Source organism: Peromyscus maniculatus, chromosome 2, assembly GCF_049852395.1.
Source record: "Peromyscus maniculatus bairdii isolate BWxNUB_F1_BW_parent chromosome 2, HU_Pman_BW_mat_3.1, whole genome shotgun sequence".
Taxonomy (NCBI): domain Eukaryota; kingdom Metazoa; phylum Chordata; class Mammalia; order Rodentia; family Cricetidae; genus Peromyscus; species Peromyscus maniculatus.
In genome coordinates this window covers 38573220-38594390 of record NC_134853.1, presented here as the reverse complement: position 1 = coordinate 38594390, position 21171 = coordinate 38573220, and the positions used below count along the sequence as shown (strand labels likewise).

Here is a 21171-nt window from a genome sequence, read left to right as displayed (position 1 = left end):
ACAAATGGAACTGTTTAAACATAAAAGTTTGGGTTTTCTAACTAGGCTTGAGATTTTTGCTTAAAATTATAAAGAAAAGGGAGAGTTAATATTCCTTAGTGTATTTAATTTAAATTGTTGTTTGAGTGGATTAATGTCATGTTTTGTTAGTAAGAATTGCAAATGGGGTATACTGAGACTACTTTTAAAGCGTGTAAAGAGTTTTATTAAGAAACTGCTTTTGGATGTTTTGCTAAAAAGTTTTCAAAGTGTTAATGGTTAGATTGAAAATATTGCTTTTCCAATATGGGTTTGTAGGAATTGTATAAGTTTGGGTTCCTCTAACTAGGTTTGAGTTTTTGTTTAAAAATTATAAAGAAAAGGAGGAGCTATGAGATTGAATTATGTTCGCAGAAACCTATTGATATTAATGCACTCTGGTTTTGTGGAGTTGAGGAAATGTTTAAGTTTGATGTGAATACATCGAAGTTTTTCCTATGTTCTGTTAACAAGAAAATTCAAATGACTGAGTTAAAGTTGTAAGACAGAGAAATTTGTTAACTATATATAGCACCATATATGCTAATTCAAATGGTTCTGTTAAGAGTTTGCTTTGAGTTGTAAGATTGAGAGAATTGTGACTATGTATAGCAATATTTATGTTAACCTGTTAATGGTAATGATGAAGCTAAGGGATTCTTTTAGTTTGTAGTCGCCTTAAGAGTTTTTGGTTTAGAAAGGGCTTGTGGTAGCTAAGACTACTGTGGTCACCTTGGACCTAATTCAAAAGAGAAATGCCATTTATATCATCCTCTACTCCCATACTGGGAGGTGTAACAGCTATGGAGATTGCTGTAAGCCATTAATAGTTTTTTTTTTTTTTTTTGGTTTTTTGAGACAGGGTTTCTCTGTGTAGCTTTGCGCCTTTCCTGGAACTCACTTGGTAGCCCAGGCTGGCCTCGAACTCACAAAGATCCTCCTGCCTCTGCCTCCCGAGTGCTGGGATTAAAGGCGTGCGCCACCACCGCCCGGCTAATAGTTATTTTTTTATATATTAAGAAGGGGGGACCTATGGGAGCCCGTTCTCGGGTTCCTCGTGGCTTTACCCAGCAGGTCCGAATAGAAGATGATCAGGACAACGGGCCTGAGTGCAGGTGTCTGAGATAGTCTGCACTTGGCTGTGCTGGGGGAGGAGGTCTTTTGCTCCACCCCTTGGGGTCTCTATAAATACCCTGGGCCAGAGACAGTCGGGGGCCCGTTGGAATAGGTTCCAGGCCCTCTCTAGGCTATCCTTTATTTTCTATCTGTTTATCTCCGCAAGATTCTCCGTGATAAATCCTTCTATCTAATATTTCCTGCTGATTGCACTCAAGAAAACTCTGGGGAACTGTGGGGGTGGTGGGTAAACACCCCACACAGTCCTATCATGGTTTCTGTTCCTGGCACCATACACTGCCAATGGGTATAATTTCCAAATACCCAAGAACCATGCATCATTTCATAGCAGGGATGAGTTTCCCAGGGTCCTCTCTCTTTCTAGTTGGATTTAGCTACAGTAGAAAGGCATAACCTTTTTAATTTAAAGTTTTATAAATAATTTAGCTGAGATGCTCTGTAGAACTCTTCACATCTCTTAAAGGAGGAGATGATAATCTAGTGTTCAGTAGCTATTCACTGAGCCATGTTGTGTATGCCTGTTAGCATCTGTCAGCTTGACACAAACTAGAGACACTTGGAAGAAAAACTTCAACTGAAAATTTTCTTCCATCAAATTGTCTTGGTATTATGTCTGTGGGGTATTTTCTTGATTAATGGCTGAGGTAAAAGGAGCCAGATCTCTGTGGACAGTGCAACCCTTGAACAGGTAGTCCCGGGTTGTATTAGAAACCAAACTGAGCAAGCCATGGAAAGGAAGCCAGTAGGAATTGTCTGTGTTTCAGTTCTTGTCTCCTTGTTCATGCTTTGAGCTCCTATCTTGGCCTTCTGCAATGACGGACTAGGCTTAGAAACTGTAAATCAAATAAACCTTTCCTCCCCATGTTGTTTTTGTCATGTTTATCACAGCAATAAAAAGCAAACTGGAATACTATGTGAGAGTCTCCCTTCAAAGGGGGCCTCAAATTGTATCTGTTTCTATGATTTTGATGTCCACAACATTATTTTGAAGAAACTATCATATAGCTAACTGTAGAAATTGCTAGTTTTGTCAACACTTCTCATCTAAAAGATTGCAAAATTGATAATGATTAAGGAACTAAGTAATTTCTCTGTGTCTGACAGTATATTTTTGAGTTAGAGAAAAAAATTCCTCCTGATTTTTCATCCCAAGGCTCAGGGATCTTCGTTGCACTCTGTAGCTTATTCATATAAACTCTAAATGCATCTGTAATAACTACACTTTTCTTCTTCCCTGGCTTTAATTATCTAGATCACTTTTGTCTGAAAAAAATTGAATCAAAAGCTAACAAAAACGGAGTTTCCTATGAAATTTCTAGCACCTCCTATTTTCAGACATGCTAGAAATACCCTGTGAACAGCCTCTCATGAGCTGTTGGCAGCTGTCTCTTGCTATGATCAGAAACAAAAGTTTAGAGGTTGGAGAAAGCTAACTAGCAAAATATACCTGAGAGGACTTAGTTCTGTACAGGAATGGAAATTTCAAACATACTAGACCTTAGTGTCACCCACATTCTATTCATTTCTCAGTGGAGCACAGACTGTCCCATTTCACAGCAGTCACAGCCTAAGTTCAAGGTACTTTGTGCTGTGATGACAATTCTGCTTTTATCAATCATATTGACTTATCATCTTCTGTTTGACCTTTCTTCTGACAGAAAACTTGAGGGTCTCCTTAGAAGCCAATTTTTGTTTCCCCATGTTCTGTTAGTTTCAATGCATATAACTCTTGTTAAGATCCAAGCTGATAACTAGCAACATGACACTGTCCTACATAAATAACATTTCTTCTTCCAGTTCTATAGTACAGACTGGAATGGTTCCTAACTCCAGTCTCAGGGGTGTAGTTGGTTGTTAAGTTCTGTATTCATTACACTAACACACTTTATTTTGATCCGCCATGCATGTGTTTCATAAACTTGCCTTTCATTCATTGTAACTTATGTTAATTTTCTTTAGTGCCATACTTAATTTTCATGTGAAAATAACCCTGTCAAATCTGTTTGCTTCCAACTAGTGACCAGAAATGTTTTATTTTAGTGTTCCTGTTGCTCCTTGCAGTGGGGAAGTAGTTAGTTTTGTTGCACGCATCTGCGAATCTGTGTGCACTTCCATTAGGGAACAACATGGGAAGTGGGTTTTGACCTTACAGTTCACTCAAGAACAAGCTGTTTTCATTGTGGTCAAGAAGAAGTGCATGGCAAATTTCCTTTCTAATATTAGAGATTGTCCCTGGGGATGATTGTTCTAAGCTTTTAAGGAGAGTAATTTCCAAGTTGCTTCTATGAATGGAGTACTGAGGAGAAAGTGGATGAATAACTAAGTAGAAACACTTTCACTTTAATTAAGGATGGGAGGCTTAAACTGAAGAATAGGATATTCAGTTTCAACAAAACTTAAAAAAACATTTCTTTTTCTGCTTCCTAAAATTTCCAAGATATCAGACAAATGTTTTATATAGTTTAAATCTGGATAACATCTCTCTCTCTCACACACACACACACAAACACGTAGACACAAACCACACACTAATGTACTATTGTGAGCATTACAAAGTCAATTGATTCATAAAAGTTGTTCTAAATCAGAAAAAAAATTGACTTTAAAATCCATTAAGATGAAAAGTATTTGTAGAATAGAAAGTTACTTTATATATTGATAATTATTTATTTAGTTGACCAGAGTAACTGTTAACTGTCTTCTGTCCTTATCACTACTCTGTAAGGAGATGTTAGCACTGTCATCTATACCATCAGACAACAGGAAGGGTGCCACAGTTACTTGGTCTCCCATTTAGGACTTTCCCAACAATGTGCACTTGAGTAAATCAACTTTGGATACATTAAAGCTGCTAATGCTACTGCTAAGAATGAACATTGCTCAAAGACCTGTTAACAGTGGGTTCCATGATGCTGGAACCCGTGAGTTCCTTTAGGCTGGGTCTCCAGTACAAGCTAAGTAGTACATCTGAGAGCTTTGTTCTCAGCAGAGGTTCATTTCACTTATTCAGGTTCCACCTGGCTGATATGTAAAGAATTCACAATACCAAATACTGCTACAAGAGCTGTGACCCTCTCAGCCATCTCATCAGTGACTAAGACAGAGAGCATAAACCTAAATCCTGTGGAGGAGTTCAACCACCAGCAGCTGAAAGGTCACTGAAAACAGTATCTTCTTTTCCACCTTCCTCAGCACTAACAAGTTTCTGTGTTTCAATCCAACTCCAAGAAAAGTTAACAAGAATAATTTGGTATTGTCACAGCTTTCAGCTCATTATGTTTTAAGAGAAATACAGTTTTCTAGAACCAGGGCCAGAGGATGGGCCTAGAGTGAACTTTATTCAGGAATCTAGGGTATACCTCAAATATTCTCTTTGGAACCCTAATATCCCAGCAATGGTGACCAAGAAGCTTTCTCACCCTCACCCAACTAGGATCATCTTCTTTCCCTTGAGGTATGTCTTGTAATTAAGTTTCTACTTTGTATTCATAGGATTAAGCTGTAAAGCAAGATCCCAATTGTTTTTTGATTCAGAAAAGCATTTGATGTCTCTTAAGCCTATTTTCAGGAGAACCAAGTCCATCTGACCTCTGTGCCCTTGAACACAGTGTCTTCCTCCTTTTCCTGGAAGCAGCTCCTCTGTGTATAAAACACATGCTGATTTCATTTGCAATCTGCCTATTCAAAACTACGCTTGTGCTGAATGCATGACTGACATTTGCTGACTTACTCTAGAGACAGTGGACTCCTCAGGGAGGCTGCTCTGTGTAGGAAGTCCACATGCCATCCATTATGTATCTACAGCATGCTTAGTTGAGCCAAATCTCTCCTCTGCCTCCACTCCTGTGAGTTATTTTTCCAGAGACCACGTTTCTCTTTGTTCTTTTTCCTGTGTAAAGCAAACAATTGCATTTAACCTTTATCAATTTAGAAAACAAAACTGCATTTTAGTAGAGAAATTACTTGGCTAGTCTTTTATGCTGTTTAATTTAATTGTTCACATTAATCTTCTGTACATTTCTAATGTATTTATGCAATTCCTTAAGATATCTCCAGCATTGCAAATGATACCTATATATTTTGGTGGGTGCCTGACTAGCTAATATTTGTTTATTATCACCTTAAGTGTTGTCAAATTTAATTTAATTCAATCAAATTCAAATTCTCCTGATTGCTCATGTAAAAGATTATCACATCTTTTACTCTTCATGATAAGTCAACAAGTCCTTTATTATAGATTCACAATTTATCTGCAAGACACACTAGAGCAGTTTTGAAGCAGTAGGAATATTAAAACTTGAAATATCTGTTATATTTCTGTCTGGCTGTTGTTGAATGATTCTCTTCCTGTCATTTGGTTTTTGTTACTGTTGCTGTTGTTTTTCCTCTTTTTAATGTATAATATACATTTAAATACAAGAGAAAAGAGGATTATTTCTGTATTTCACATTTTAATGAGCATGTTTAGTTACATCTTCTTTATCAGAATAATTTAGAACAATTTAAACCTATTTATAATTTATGAACAAGCAGAATTGGACTGTGAAGCTGCTGGGGTTTTTAATTCCTTTCATTTGTATTACACAAACAATAGGGAGTTTCATTTCCAGCATCTTCTACATCTTAATTTTTTTTCTGAGGCATGCATGAACCACCTCAATGTATTATCATACTCTTCCTCACGGAGCTTGGAAACTTAATTAAGTAGTTTGGCAGTGGCTGGAGCCAGGTCCAGTTCTTCCTAAAACTTCAAAGGGAGTTCCTGATGTGGAGGGAGAATCAAGGGAGAGACTGGGAGTCAAGTATTGGGTCTCTGGGTACTCCAACCTCCTCTTACTTTGAAAGGAAACCCCAAGGGAATTCTCAAGAAGGATTAAGGGTAGTGGGGATCAAGTGATACAGAAAAGCCTTTGCTTACCTTGCCACCAGAGGCATTTCCGTTACAATTCGGAATTCCACAGGACTATTTACCTTGAGTTAGTATCACAGCTTTGAAATTTCCCTAGTCTTTATGTACCTGCTGTCTTCTGCAATTTAGTTGTGTACTAGTTAGTAACGTTACCTCGTATTCCCTTTTAGAAATTGTACTAGCTCTGCACATGCCATGTTTTACTATTCCACTCATTGAACTACAGGTCTTTAGAAGGTCGAATCACCTTCCTATCTCCGAAACTGTCCAGGCTCCAGAGTGTTAATTATACATGCCTGGACCCTTATTCCAGTTTTTTCATATTGCTAATATACATTTCAAACTGTATTAAAAGTTGACAATGCCAAATAGACACTCGAGAATCTGCCATCTTTTGAATGTTGACATGACATCATGCAAATTTCATCTCACCTTAAGAGGTGAGTTGCAATGAAAATGCATGTATATTTAAAATGTTGTATAAATTACCTTGGGGTATGTATAAGTGTTATTATATGAATAAATAAATAATTTCATATTTGGAGTTTGGTTCTGCCTCTAATATGTCTCTATAAGTATATGTAAAAACTTCCAAATATTTTTGTTACATCCTTAAATTCAAATGCTTTGGTTTTGAGAATTTTGGATATGATGAACCCAACCTGTTATGATAGTTGTATCTATTCATCACAGCGCCATACATCTTTTGAAAGGATGACCCACATCTTCTTCACACTTTATTCTCACTTTCCAGGTACTAATTTAACTGTCTATAAATATGTATGTTCATAATTTTACTTATTTAATTATTTACCTAGTATTTATAGTTTTATACCTGTCATGCAAAGAGTATGAGCATCTCTCTTTTTTCATTTTCAGGTAAAAATAAATTAAAATCAAAACCAATGCCTAAGATAACAGTCCAAAATAATAATAATCTTCACATTTCTTTCACCCTAAAATTGCAACATCTTAGATATATTTTATTAAATAAGATGTATTACTTGTATTTCTACAAAATGACAGTTGGATGTCTTACAAGATAAATATGCTTGACTCCCAAACTGATGACCTGAGTTTGATCTCTGGGAAACACATGGAGAGGAGTGACTTTCTAAAACTATACTCACAGACACACACATATGCACACAAAAATAAAAGTGTAAAATTTAAAAATAATGTAAAAGAGGGGCTGGGGAAATGGCACATTGGATATCCAAGTGTTTTCTGCACAATCACTAGGATATGACTTGTAATCTCAAGCACCCAAATACAAAATCTGAACATAACAGTAATTACCTGTAACCCTAGCCCTGAAAGAGGATATGTGGATCATGGGGTTTGCTGGCCAGCCAGTCTGACTTAGCCAAACCAGTGAATTCCAAGTTCAGAGAGAGAGACCCTGTCTAAAGAGGTACACCCAACTTCAACCTCTGGCTTCTACACATGCATAGGTGGGTAAGTGTACTCACATAGGAGTGCACATGTACATATAACCACACACACACACACACACACACACACACACACACACACACACGGCCACATTAGGATAAAAAAGAAAACATCTATACAAAAAATTATACCAAAGACATTTGGAGGCACTTTTCTGATAACTCCATAAAAGCTTCAAAGAGTTGTTACTGAAACTCACTGGCGCCCAACGTTCGTGTTACGAATTCATGAAAAAGCTGTTTGCCTGTGGCCTTGTGAGCCCCAGCTTAGGCCCAAGCTACACTCAGGCGGTTGTGTTGGCGCACACCGGTAGGATTTGCTGAAGGAGACAGAGGCAGTAGGATCCCGAGTTTGAGCCAGCCTAGGAGGCTTGGGAGAAGCTTTGGCCTGGACTGAGCCACAAACAGTGGTGGGACCATGGAAGCAGTGGCTACTGCTCCACGTTGCCAGCTCCTTCTCATCATGTTGGTGACTGCAGTGATGCTGCTACCTGGGACGAAGGGTTTACTGCTGCTGGTTCAGAGAAGAATTGCCAGGACCATCGTGTTACAAGAAAGCATCGGCAAAGGTCAGTTTGGAAAAGTTTGGCAAGAAAAATGGTGGGGAGAAATTGCTGTGAAGATTTCCTGTACTAGGGAAGAATGTTCATGGTTCCGAGAGACAGACATTTATCAGACTATGATTGCTTCAAACCACAGAGGAGGCAAAAAAAAAAAAAAAAGTCTGCAGGAAACCATGACCATGCCTAACAGTGACTTTGAAATCTTCAAAAAGATGACAGGATCCTATAACGATGATTCCACACGGACTATGATAAAGCCATTAAGCTGATTAACACCATGGAAAAATCGACTTTGGACTACAAACTGGTCAGAACAATTTTGAGAGGACTAGTTGAGATGATCCAGCCTGACAGACTACTCAAACAAGGACTTGAAACAAGCCCTGAACTTTCCTATTATCCAGAGACTGGACAAACGAGATACAGGACTTGATGATTAACCCCAAAATTTTCTTTTCAAGATTCCCTAAAGATATCTTCACCCTAAGAAAGCAAAAAGAAAAAGAGAATATAGATATGAGATAGATCATCGAATCTACTCTGAGAAAAAAGATAAAGAAATAATAGGATAAATAGGTAGATCACTGAATCAACACTGAAGAAAAAGGGGAAGATATAAAAATGACAAAAGGTAGACTAATGAATCTATTATGAAAAGAAAAAAGAGAAAATATGGATATGATAAGATAAAAAGGGAGATTATGGAATCTACCCAAGGGATTTGGCAAAAAAAAAAATTAAAGCTGAATATTTGTGGACCTTCACTTTTCCTCATTTTGTATGATACCTTTTGAGATGAGGAATGTTAGGTTAGCACCCCAGGAGCTAGCTAAATATATTAAGGGCCCATGTTTAGCTAAGTTTCTATATTATTAATTACAGCTAACACATGAAAATTTCCAATTAAATCAGACAAGAGCAGAGGTTATGGCCTTTGACTCTTTATTTTTTGAAAAGGTTTGTTATAATATAAAAAGGCTGTTTGATCCCTCCTGTTTTCTCATTTATGTGTTGATTGGTGAAGTGGTGCTTTTAATCTTTCTCCTTTTTAAGTATCTCCTATAGCACATCCAACAACATGTGGCCACCAAAGTGACTCTATAGGTATTAACGGCTCTTAGACATCCAACTCACAACCTTCCACAGGAGATTATGCATGCCTAGCTTTCTGAAATTCAAAAGGCTACTGCCAGATCCTCCTCACCTGGTGACTCCCCAGCAATGGACACTCTTCGAGGGCTGGTTGATAATCAATGATGAGTAAGAGCCTGTTTGGCAAGCCAACCTAAGTCAGGCACAATCCAGTTACTGAGCCTTCCTGAAGCAGGGTCAACAAGGCCAGAGCAAAAACTCCAACTCCTGCTGAGAACCCATGTAATGATATAAAAGGGTGGATATGCAGTAGGACAGGACCATAAGGTTGAGGAAATTGGCTCAGACCAATTGCCAAGGCATTCACATAACATAATTCCTTATGAGCCAACCTGGAGTCTGCTTGAGGGTCCTAGGAACAGGTGCTGTCAGAGATCCTGTCTAATGAGGGGTGACCATGCACTGTCACCAGATCAGTGTCAGAGTTCCTGATCATGCCCAGCCAATAAGAGATGACCATGCAATGTCACCAGATTGGGACACAGCCTGGGTGCTGGGAGGAGGGTATATAAGGCCTTCCCTTTTATTGAATAAACAAGTCTGCTGTTTGCCTTTCATGTGACTCCTGCTGTCTGTGTTGTTGACAATGTGCCTACTTACCTTCCTCCCCCAATGGAGCTGTTAGGACCCAGCAACAAACAACAACAACAACAACAAAAAAAAAAAAAAAAAAAAAAAAAAGAGTTGCAGAGATAGAATCCAGAATAGCTCATGTCTCCCAAATACCCCATTGACATCAAATTATTGTAGTGCATTGTCATGCTGAGATACCAGCCCAGGCATATTACTTTAAGATATTGAGTCAATTTGTATTGCATTTGCATTGGTTTATTCTTGCCATGCTTTACCTGTGTCTGCTACAGTGTGCCATCAGGGATACTAGCTACATATCATTTAGTCATCAAATCAAATCCTCACAGGTTTCTCCTGGCTCTTAGAGTGTCTCAGAGTTTCCTTGTGTCTAGTGACCACACTAATATTCAGAATGGCTAATCAGATGTTTTGTGGAATGTCGCTCAGTTTGCATTTTTCTCGTTTAAATTAGTCATGTTTATGTTAGGACTATAAATTTAAGGGAAGCCCACAGAAATCATGTGTCTTCATCTCCTGTTCTTGAGCCATCCACTGTCACTCATCACTGTTAACATTGGCTTTGCTGGGGCCAAGGAAGTGTAGCATGTTTCCCCATAGAAAATCACCCCATATTCCTAATCTTTATTCTCTGTAGCAATTCAGTAAGCACAAAGACATTGAGGAGTGTGGTAAGATGAATTATGCTCCTTCTGTTGATGGAGTTTATATGCCATTTAATTCTAAAACTTTTCTCTCAGTCCCAACATTGACAATAACAAAGTTCTCTCTTATTCTGTCCTATAGTATTCTAAGATTTTATCTTAGCATTGTTATGGAAATTATTTGTTTTTCACTTTACCATTATAGATGCACATTTCGACTTTGTGTGGGTTAAACATTATTATTGCCTTACTTAATCATCATTTGTCATGTAATTCCTATGGGAAAAATGAATTTTTTATAGGGTATGGATGTATTCACAGCCACAGCTATGTCTAGAGAAAGCCCAAGGTTACAGAAATATTCCTTTTTTCAACTTTATTTATGTATGTATTTTATGTCACACTAATTTAGAAGTTAAAATAATGGAATAATTCAACTTTCTATTGACCATTTTAGTTACATTTATTTTTAATATTAATGTGCTACTTCCTTAGCATGCTCTAAATTTCACTGAAAAGACATAGGAGGTTAGTGGAATATCATAAACCAGTATGAATTTTATGAAATCTTCCTTTAATTTTCTCCTCAGTTGCCAGGATGGTTACTGTAAAGCACAAAATCACTCATGCAACCATATTTTAAATGTTTTACAGACTATAGGATGTGGTGAAGGGAGAGAAGATCCAAATCTAACCAAACCATAACCCAGTTACACCTTCTTAAATTGTTCCATAAAACTGTAAAACTTGGGTGAAGTATTAATTTAATTATTCCCTATCAATAAAAATTCAAGAGTCATGTATTGGGGTAAGAACGTGAAGGATCAGAGATGTAGAGAAGCCATCAGCCCTCTCGTCCCTTCTCTGTTCCTTCCTCCAAAAAGGCTGAGATCCCTCTTTGCCCATGTCTCTACTTCTTCCCCTATCTATCTACAATCCTCCAAAACCTCTGTGCTTAATTTTGATCAGTTAGTGGTTAGCTCCACCCTCTGACTCCAAGCAACCTTGATTTGTCAGAATACAATCAAAATATCACACATTTCCCCATTTTTGTCTAAAAAACAAGGAAGACTTTAATATAGTAAGACTGTATATAATAAGTACAATAACTATATACAAATATATACACGTAATAATTACATTAACAATTCATTTGCATTTGACTAATTCAGCAAAAATATTCCATTATCTATCCTATTTTAGTGAGTCCAAAGTACTGTACCTAATTTACTTTCTATCCTAATTTGTATTACCAACCCAAAACTATCTTTTTATGTCTCTCAACCTTATACCTTTTACACATTTTTTGTATGTTTCTTTTCTGAAATTGGTAACAAGGAAAACTATAACTATCTAGTCTTCAACTCCATTAGAGACCTGAGAAGGATATAATATTACCTGAATAAACAGGAAGTACAAAACAACTTCCAAAACTAAGAAATGACAGAAGCAGCAGCCTATACAGTTACCCAAGGTTCCTCTATAACATTGGATCATACATCTTCATCCTGCAGGACAAGAATATCTGACAGACATTCCTGTGAAGCAGAAATTTTGAAGGACTGTTCTACCTTGTCTTGGCAAAGTTTGTCAGTCACTTGCTTTTGTAAGTGTTCCTTAGTTACAATAAAAGGTAACAGGTATAAAAATTTAGACTCACAAAGATAAAATAGATAATAAAATCTTTTTCTCTTATTTTGCCAAATACAAATTGACTAGATACTGGAACTGTAATTCTTACTCGATAACTGGTTTTGTTGTATGTAATTTTACTATGTTAAAGTTAAAACCTTTCTTTCTTTTTTTTTTTTTTTTGAGACAGGGTTTCTCTGTGTAGCTTTGCGCCTTTCCTGGGACTCACTTGGTAGCCCAGGCTGGCCTCGAACTCACAGAGATCCTCCTGGCTCTGCCTCCCGAGTGCTGGGATTAAAGGCGTGCGCCACCACCGCCCGGCTAAAACCTTTCTTTTTAATTAGACAAAGAGGGGTAAATTCTGTGGAATAATCCCTGTGTATACTGTAAAGATTTGTCCCTGTGACTGGTAAATTAGACAAGCTGAATGGTCAGTAGCTGAACAGAATAAGGTTAGGCAGGAGTCAGTAGTCACCAGCAGATGCAGAGAAAAGGTACCAAGCCAATTGGCAAAGCACAGATAAGAAATACAGGTTAATTTAAATGTAAGCATTAGCTAGTAACAAGCCTGAGCTTTTGGATGAGCAATAGATAGATAGATAGATAGATAGATAGATAGATAGATAGATAGATAGATAATATTAAGTATTTGTGTTGGTTATTTGAGAATTGGCTGGCGGGAAAAGAAAGTCCTCTTACACTTGACAGTCCTTCAAGCTTTTTAAAACCTTGTCCCCTTTCTCACTTAAAGTAAAAGTTCTGGTAGAATATCCAGGCTCTTTGTGTGTGTGTGTGTGTGTGTGTGTGTGTGTGTGTGTGTGTGTGTGTGTGTGCTACAAGCCCTTAATGAGGCAACTGTGCTTGAAGTCCAGCTTACCACAATTTTCTTTCCTCTTAGTTTTAAACTCTTTTCTTCATAGTTTTATATTGGGTTTAAAAGGCCATATATTACTCTATTGATTAAAATAGACTTCTGAAGAATGGTTAGATATTAGTTATAAAAATCAATCTTGGAGTGGCATAGGGGAAAGAAGTCTCCAGATATCTAAAGAAAAGAGAAAAACAAAGTTGTTTATCTGGGATTTTGAAACAAACTCATTGAGGGGCATTGTGAACTTGTCTAGAAATGTCATGTGAAAGCCCTTTCTGGGCAGGCTCCTATACAGTCTCAACCAGTCTCAGACAGGTCTTACTACTGATTTGAAATTAATGAATCTGTAGCCTGGAAACATATCAGGATTATGACCAGTACTTCAGGTGAATAGTTTGAGATTAGGAAGGTTTCTAGGTAGACATCAGAGAAAATATTCTGTAATGTTTACTGCTGGATAATTAGAGAACTTGTCTCAGTAATACTATCTTAGCTCACTGACATCAACACAGGACATTATGATCTGTTTACATTACCAAATAAGGTTGTAGCAGAAAAGGATAAGCATGGACAAGCAGTTTATATAGCTCTGTCTGAGCTGTTGTAACAACAAAGCACAAACTAAGCAGCTTCAGCTCAGTTCATTTCTTATATTTCTGGAGGCCTTTGATTAAGATGTCAATTAATTCAGCTCTTTGTAAGAATTCTCTTATAGCCTACAGACATATGTGTCCTCACTATGGCAGAGAGAGAGAAAGAAAATAGGGAAAGGAGGAAGTGGGAAAAGGACAAGGGACAGGGAGAGAGGAGAGGGAGACTATGGGAATAATTGAATAAAGGCATGTGAATCTTTGTGCTCACTTTCTCTTATTAGGACACCATACCCTTCTGACTGGGTCTACACCTACTCATGTCCCAAAGGCCTCACCTTCAGATACCATCATGAGGGTTAGGACTTTATTACATGAATTTTGACAGCATAAACATTAAGTACACAATACACCCCAAACTGAATCCTAGTTGTTGATTCTATCTGATAGGAGACCTAGGTTTTCTCCTTTATTTCATCTACCACCTTTCAGGATTAAATAAATAATAAAAGGCATAATGTTGATTCTTTTATTCTTCATGTCTACTCTAAACTCAGGATATCTTTCCTATTGAATCTCATTTATTCCTTCTCTGGTTTTGTAGTATAAGAAAATACATAAAATATAGTTCAGGTATGAAGACCATAACCAGCAAACTCCCATATTCCATGCTCACCTAATAAGAATCTTTAAGGAAATGTTAATATCAATGCATTCTTGGGTGCAGTTCTGAACTAGAGTCCATGAGGATAATGGCAAAGCATGATAGGAAGTTTGCAGAATCTCTGTAGAGTAAATAGGTAGTCCAGTACCTCCATGTTCATCACCACAAAATGATCTGGAATCTTGGGCAGGAAATAAGAATTGTAAAAATCCTAAGGAGAGAGTCACAAATGCTAGGTTCCCTGATGGCTTAGATAGAGAAGAAAGGTCACTAAGTGAGGACAAAGTATGATCATCCATATAAGGATAGCCTAAGAAAGTTGTAAGATGAAAACTTAAAGGAAAATAAAGAAAACATGGATATGTAGCCTTTTGATTCAGAAAGCCAGGCATGCATAACCTCCTGTGGAGGGCTATGAGTTGGATGTCTAAGAGACATTAACAACTGTAGAGTCACCTTAGTGGTTATCCATTGTTGCTAGATGTGCTGTGGGAGACACTTAAAAGGAGAAATATTAAAAGCACCACCCCGCCATTCAAAACTTAAGTGCAAATCCAGGAGGGATCAAACAGTCTTTTATATCATTACAAACTTTTCAAAAAATAAAGAGCCAAAGGCCATAACCTCTGCTCTTGTCTGATTTAATTGGAAAATTTCGTGTGTTAGCTGTAATGGATAATGCAGAAACTTAGCTGACCATGGGCCCTTAATATATTTAGCTAGCTCCTTGGGTGCTAAACTAACATTCCTCATCTCAAAAATTATCATACAAAGTAAGGAAAAGTGAGGGTCCATAAGTCATCAGCCTTTAGAGGGTACTAAAAATAAGACAGGGCAGTATATATATCACCCATCCTGGGTTATTTCCTCCTTGATGGAAGCAGGATGATCTGTGGCCAGGTGCACATCTCTTGCTGGGACCCATATTGGACCCAAACTGACAGCTATGTTCTCCTTGACAGGTGTCCCAGAGCCCAAACTGACAGTTATGTTCTCCTTAACAGATATCTCAGGGCCCAAACTGACATCTATGTTCTCCTTAACAGATATCTTGTGGCCCAAATTGTCTGTCTCCTCATCACTGGATTTCATAGACATATCCACCATGGGAGTGTTGGGGGTGATGAAAAGATTACCCATCTTTTAAAGGGAAACAGCAAGCAAACAACAGTCAGAAGATAATAGTCAACAGTGGTGAAATTTGTATAGGACCCTTATGTCTTGTGCTTAGTGGGGGATTTCCCTGGTTTGCCCACATGGTGTCTTCAGACAAGGGACAGTGTTCAGGGGCAGAGGCTTGGTTCTACCTCCTTGGGGTTCAATCTGTATGTGGTGATGCCAGATGAATCAAAACAGAAAAAGAAAATGTGCCTTCCCAGCAGGATGAGCAGACAAACATGACAGACAACACAAAAGAAGGAAAGAAGTGGGGGTCCCAATGCTTACCTGTCAAAGGGACTGAAAGAACACAACACTGAGGGGTCTTTTCACCAAAACACACCATCTTGGAAGTGCTGTCAAGCACCATGAGTGAAGAGAGGGAGACAATCAGAACTTGTGCTGGGAGAGAAAAAGTAATGGAGGCCCCATGTTCAAGCATCAGATGTTTGCTGGATCCCAACAGCTCCCTCAGGGGAGAGGGTGAGAAAGCACCAGGAGTCAATTGAAGGCAAAAAATAAACTCATTTATTTAATAGTGGAGAAGGTCTTATATTGCCAGGGATGGCATATAAGATGCCTGATGTGCTGCCAGCAGAGATTGGAGAGAAGGGGACCTGAGACTGTGGACCATCAACCCTCCATGCGTTCCCCTCTGGATCTTGTGCTTAGCATGCCTCTAGAGGGCCAAAGCAGAAATTCCAAACGTCCTAACGTCATGCGTTATGGCATGCACATGTCATCTTTTCCTCCATATAATTATTTCTTGTAATACTAGTCTTTTTCATCTGTCTGATCTTCATGTTCTGTGTTCCTAGATCAATGGTGATTTCTGTGATACAGGAAAGGAGTGAAATAAATTTCATGGAAATTATACAGAGATGATCACCCAGGCTGGGGTCAAGGCAGATATGCAGTTCATGGGAAAAAAAACCTGCAGCCTGGGGAAGCTTTTCAGGCTTGGATAAACTATACTGAATGTGTGGTCAACTATAGCACATGATATGTGTATCAACACACTGGACTCAAATTGGCCATGATGAATAATTCAGTTTCTGAGGATATTCCAAGGGCATTGTGTAAAACTTGAGACCCTAAGGGGTATTGGCTGAAGACTGTGGATGGAGTAACATATAGATGGGATGACAAACTAAAAGTGTGGGAACCTAGAATAGGAAGAAGATAGTGGCCTCCACCAAGAAAGGAAGATGCAACTTTAATCCTGATATTTTGATTCCTCCTGAAGGAGTATGGAGATAATGTTGCAATGGTTGGAGTGGTTGCTGCAAGTTTTATTGGGTTCCTAGATTGAAAAGAGATACCAGGAAAGGTGAGCTCCTTTCATGGAAGCTCTGAAAATTGGATCAGGCCTTCCTTAGAATTGTTGGGATAAGAAGGATAGAAGTTGCTGACTTGTAGGGGCAGATTTCTTGTCTGAGGTCACTGTGGCCTACCAGTCATGGGGCTTGGTGTTTACAGAGGGCTGAGGAGGAACTTAGGCAGCTGCAGGGGTCTTGAGATCAGAGCAGGCTCTGTGAGTAGGAGATGACTGTCTGGTACACTGACCACTATTCTTATTTTTACCTTTTTTTTATGAAATTGCATGTTGCTAGCCTCTGGGTCAAGTGCTCAGAAGATTGTATAATCATTAATAATAAAAATAGATTATTCTTGCTTTGGTGATAAATCTGGGATAGTTCCTGTCTTTAGTAAAAGATGATGAAGACTATATTGGTGATTTTCTAAGAATAACCTTTGGAATCATGAGAACATTCTATATTGGGTGATTTCCCCTTTTCTTTCTGTTTCCCCTTGCTTATGATAATAAAAGACTGAGGTTACCAAGGCAAAACCAGCAGCTAAAGAAGCTGTAGCAAAGAAGCTACTTAGCAACTGCAGAACCCAAAGTGACCTGTCAGCTTACCTGAACACTGTCTCTGAATCATTACTGCACCTTCCAGGTATCCTTCCTTCAGACCCCCAAAACTGCTGAGGCTGGTCATCAGCATTATATACCCTTCTCCCAGCACCTAGTCTGTGTCACAATCTGGTGGCATTGAGTGGTCATTGCCATTGACTGGGCACAATCAGGAAGTCTGACAGCACCTGTTGCTAGGCCTTCAGGCAGACTCCAGGTTGGCTCATAAGGAAGTACATTATGTACATGCCTTGGCAACCAGTTTGAGCCAATTTCCTCAATCCTATGGGCCTGTCCTACTACACTTCTGCACACCATTTTATTACACCAAAGACAAACCAAAAACAGACATGCACAGATACATACAGACACACACGCAGATGCACACACACACACACACACACACACACACACACACACACACACTGGGGGGGGTAGTTATGTATTGAGAATATAACAGAACATCAAAGTATAATTCCAAGAAGGACCATTGGCAGAGTGGGTTAAAAAGAGACTTCCACAAGACTGCACTCATTGCAGGTATATATTAACAGTACCCCAGAGAAGAGCAATGAAACAAACCAAAGTAAAAGACATCCATGAATTCTTTTTAAATGGAGTTTATCTTTACATATAACAGGGTAAGATATCTTTTTCTCTTGTTTGAGGAAGACTTTGAAAACTTCTAAGGTTTGCACATCTATGTTACCAAATTCTCACTTTGAGGGAACAATGTCTCCATGATTCACCTCATAAACTATCAAGGAAGAATGCCAGTAGCAACAAGTCTCACACTGCCCTGTGTCTGCTGGTAGAGGTCTTTGTTTCTTGGTGTATGCTCAAGAAAAATATTTTAAGGTTGATCTATTTTCTATATCTTTTTCATTTGTTTCTTCGGTGTTATATGATTTTCATTGTAGACATTTCTATGTCACAGGTTAGATTTGTGCCTAGGTATTTCATTTTTGTTGAGGTTGTTGTTCTCCTGATGTATTTCTCTGTAGGTTCATTACTACCAGGTTTTTCTATTTTGAAGCTGAATCTTCCTACTTTACTAAATTTTTTGAGTGTGAATGTCTTTTGTTAGAGTCTTCAGTGTCTTGTATATGTAGATCTATATCATCTCTCAATAGGGTAATATGACTTCTTCCTTCCTACTTGTTTAACCCTTTTTTTCCTCTTACATTATTTCTCTGGCTACAATACAAGGAATAGATATATAATATGAATGGAGACAGTGGCCATTGCTACCTTCCTTTTGATTTAGAAGAAATGTTTGAAGTATTTCTCTACTTAGTGAACTGCTAGCTACATATTTGCATATGGGATATAAGTACATCTATAATCACATACATAATTATATGCTTGTTATTTACAGTATTATGTAGAATATGTTTTTTTCTATTTATAGCTCTTTAAGAGATTTACCATAAAGGGGTGTTAGATTCTTGTCAAAGATATTTTCTACATTTGCTTACATGATCATGCAACTTTTGTCTTAGAGTCTATTTATATTCTATCTTGTACTTAACTGATTTATGAGCCACCAATTCATCCCTAAAATGAAACCAACTTCCTTATATTTTAATTTGTTGCTGAGTCCAATTTGAACATACTTTGTTCATGATTTTGCTTTTTAAGAATATTGTCTATAGTTATAATTTTTTTAGTGATGATCTTTGCTGGTGATTTTGCTTTTGATAGTATTGTCCCTGAGATTATTGTCTATAGTTATATTCTTCAGCTGTGCACTTAACTCAATTTTGGAATCAGAGTATTTGTTGCTTATAGAATGACTTGGGGAGTGTTCATTTTATTCTAGTTTTGTAGAACAGCTTAAAGAATATTGGAAGTTGTTATTCTCCAAAGTCTGGTAAATTAATTGCTGCAAGCTACAGGAAAATGTAATGGAACTCAGCTACTATCACAAAAACTACTACTTGGAAAAGTCAAGGACTTTTCCAAAGGTCAAGTCATGGCTTAAGAAGTCTTGGTGGTTTTATATATATATATATGCTGGTTCCTAAAATTATTTTCTTGTGTCCTTTCAAAAATTCCCAACAGTGTATTTATCTAAAATGCCTATCAAGCATCCAAGGCCAAACAAACAATACCTGTCTCCTAGGTCAGCAAGATAGCTTTATTTCTTATGCAATTTAAGGTAAGACTCTCCTTCCTTACAGCCTTACTAACATTATAGACTCCTAACTTCTTACCTAACCACTTCTAGGAGTGTAGATTGAGCACATAAATTCCCTTTTTGATACACTAATTAATCATTACCTCTCTATTGACCTCCTCCTTTACCACTCTTCTTTTGGGTTGTAAAAGAAAACCTGGTGGTCACTGCCTGAGGAAAATTCTTACCTGCCTTTATGACCTCACAAGAATTCAAGCCTGGTGACCTTGCTCTGCCAGAAGATTGCTATTCCTTGGGTTTATGACTGGATTCCTGAGAGACTTAGGGAGAACGGAAGGTATAAGGAAGCACAGAGAAGAATTTGAGATATGGAACTTGGAGATGAGACAGAGAGAGACAAGAGAACAGAACTAGAGAGGAATGAACTAGATGGGGAGAACTAGATTGAAGGACTAAAAGAGAGTACCAGAAGAACAAGATAGAAGATGAGGAAGAGTCAGATGGGGAGAACAAGATGAGAGAGAAGGAGATGGGAGAGGGCTGATATGGGAAACAAACTAGATGAATGAAAACCTAGATGAGGCAGAACCAAGATGAAAGAATTAAGATGGAACTTAGAGGGGACAGCACATAAATGTAGAGAGAAATCAGGCAAGAAAGGAGGTAGACTTGAGAGCAGAATAGAAGCTTGTAGAGGCAGAACTGACACAGAATAATAAAGTGTATGGACTTAGGAGTTTTGTGTACATCAATTCATTTCATATCATCAAATATTAATTACCAGCTGGTTTTAGATTCTTTCTGGACCCTGGGAAGCGACTATCAAGGGGATGGACCCCCATAGCCCCCAATAATTAATCACTAAATCTGTCCTTTCTTGGGTTTTTCTTTGGCAGAAAACTTTTATTGTCTTATTTTTTATTATTACTGGATATTATCTTTTTATTTCTACATCCTTCAATTTTGGTGGGTTATATATACCAGGATATTTCCCCATTTCTTCTAGATAAGGATATACATTTCCAGAATATTCCTTACTGTTTTCTGCAGTTCCATTGTATCCCTTGTAGAAATTCTAGTTGTTTCATTTATCATGCATATGGTTCTCATTGGCAGTATTTCATTTATTTCAGATGTATTTATTATTTCTTTCCTTGTGTTTATTTCAGGTTTGCCTGGTTTTAGTTTTTGTTAAGCCCTGAAGTGCATAATTGGGTTATTTATTAAATATTTCTCTGAGTTTTCAAAATGGCATATCTATAAACTTCCTTGTTAGAACTGCCTCTGCTCTTTGCTTAAGAGTTTGATACAATATGTTTCTACTTTCATTTGATTCTAGGAAATTTTCACCATTTTATTTTCAATAAAACATGTCTATGACTACAAGTTTACTCTTGAAGTTAACTGTTGAATCTTGCTTTTTAATCAAATCAGCCCATTTGTCTTTAAATTGGAAAATGAAATCCATTTACAATAAGGGTTATATTTGGTAGGTAATTACTATTACTACTACTACTACTACTACTACTACTACTACTACTACTACTACTACTCTCCTATTGGGATTTATTTTCCATGCTCCCAAGTTTTATTTGCTTTCCTTCTGTGTGCACAGTGTGTTTTTGAAGCTGTCTCCCGATCATGAACTGCTTTGAATTGTGCTTGCCGTGGCTTTATTTCTTCCTTTATATTGAAGGTAACAGTCCTGGGAATAGACATCTAGGTTGACA

At 37.8% G+C, this 21171-nt stretch overlaps 1 long non-coding RNA gene across 1 annotated transcript in view; it reads right to left on the bottom strand.

Moving 5' to 3' along the window:
• LOC121827173 (uncharacterized) overlaps positions 1-17390 on the bottom strand; it is a 41303-nt gene extending 23913 nt beyond the window's left edge. The window contains exon 1 of the long non-coding RNA XR_006069297.2: positions 17308-17390. This is a non-coding gene — a long non-coding RNA (uncharacterized LOC121827173). The remainder of the gene's footprint in view (positions 1-17307) is intronic.
• Positions 17391-21171: the final 3781 nt, after the last annotated feature.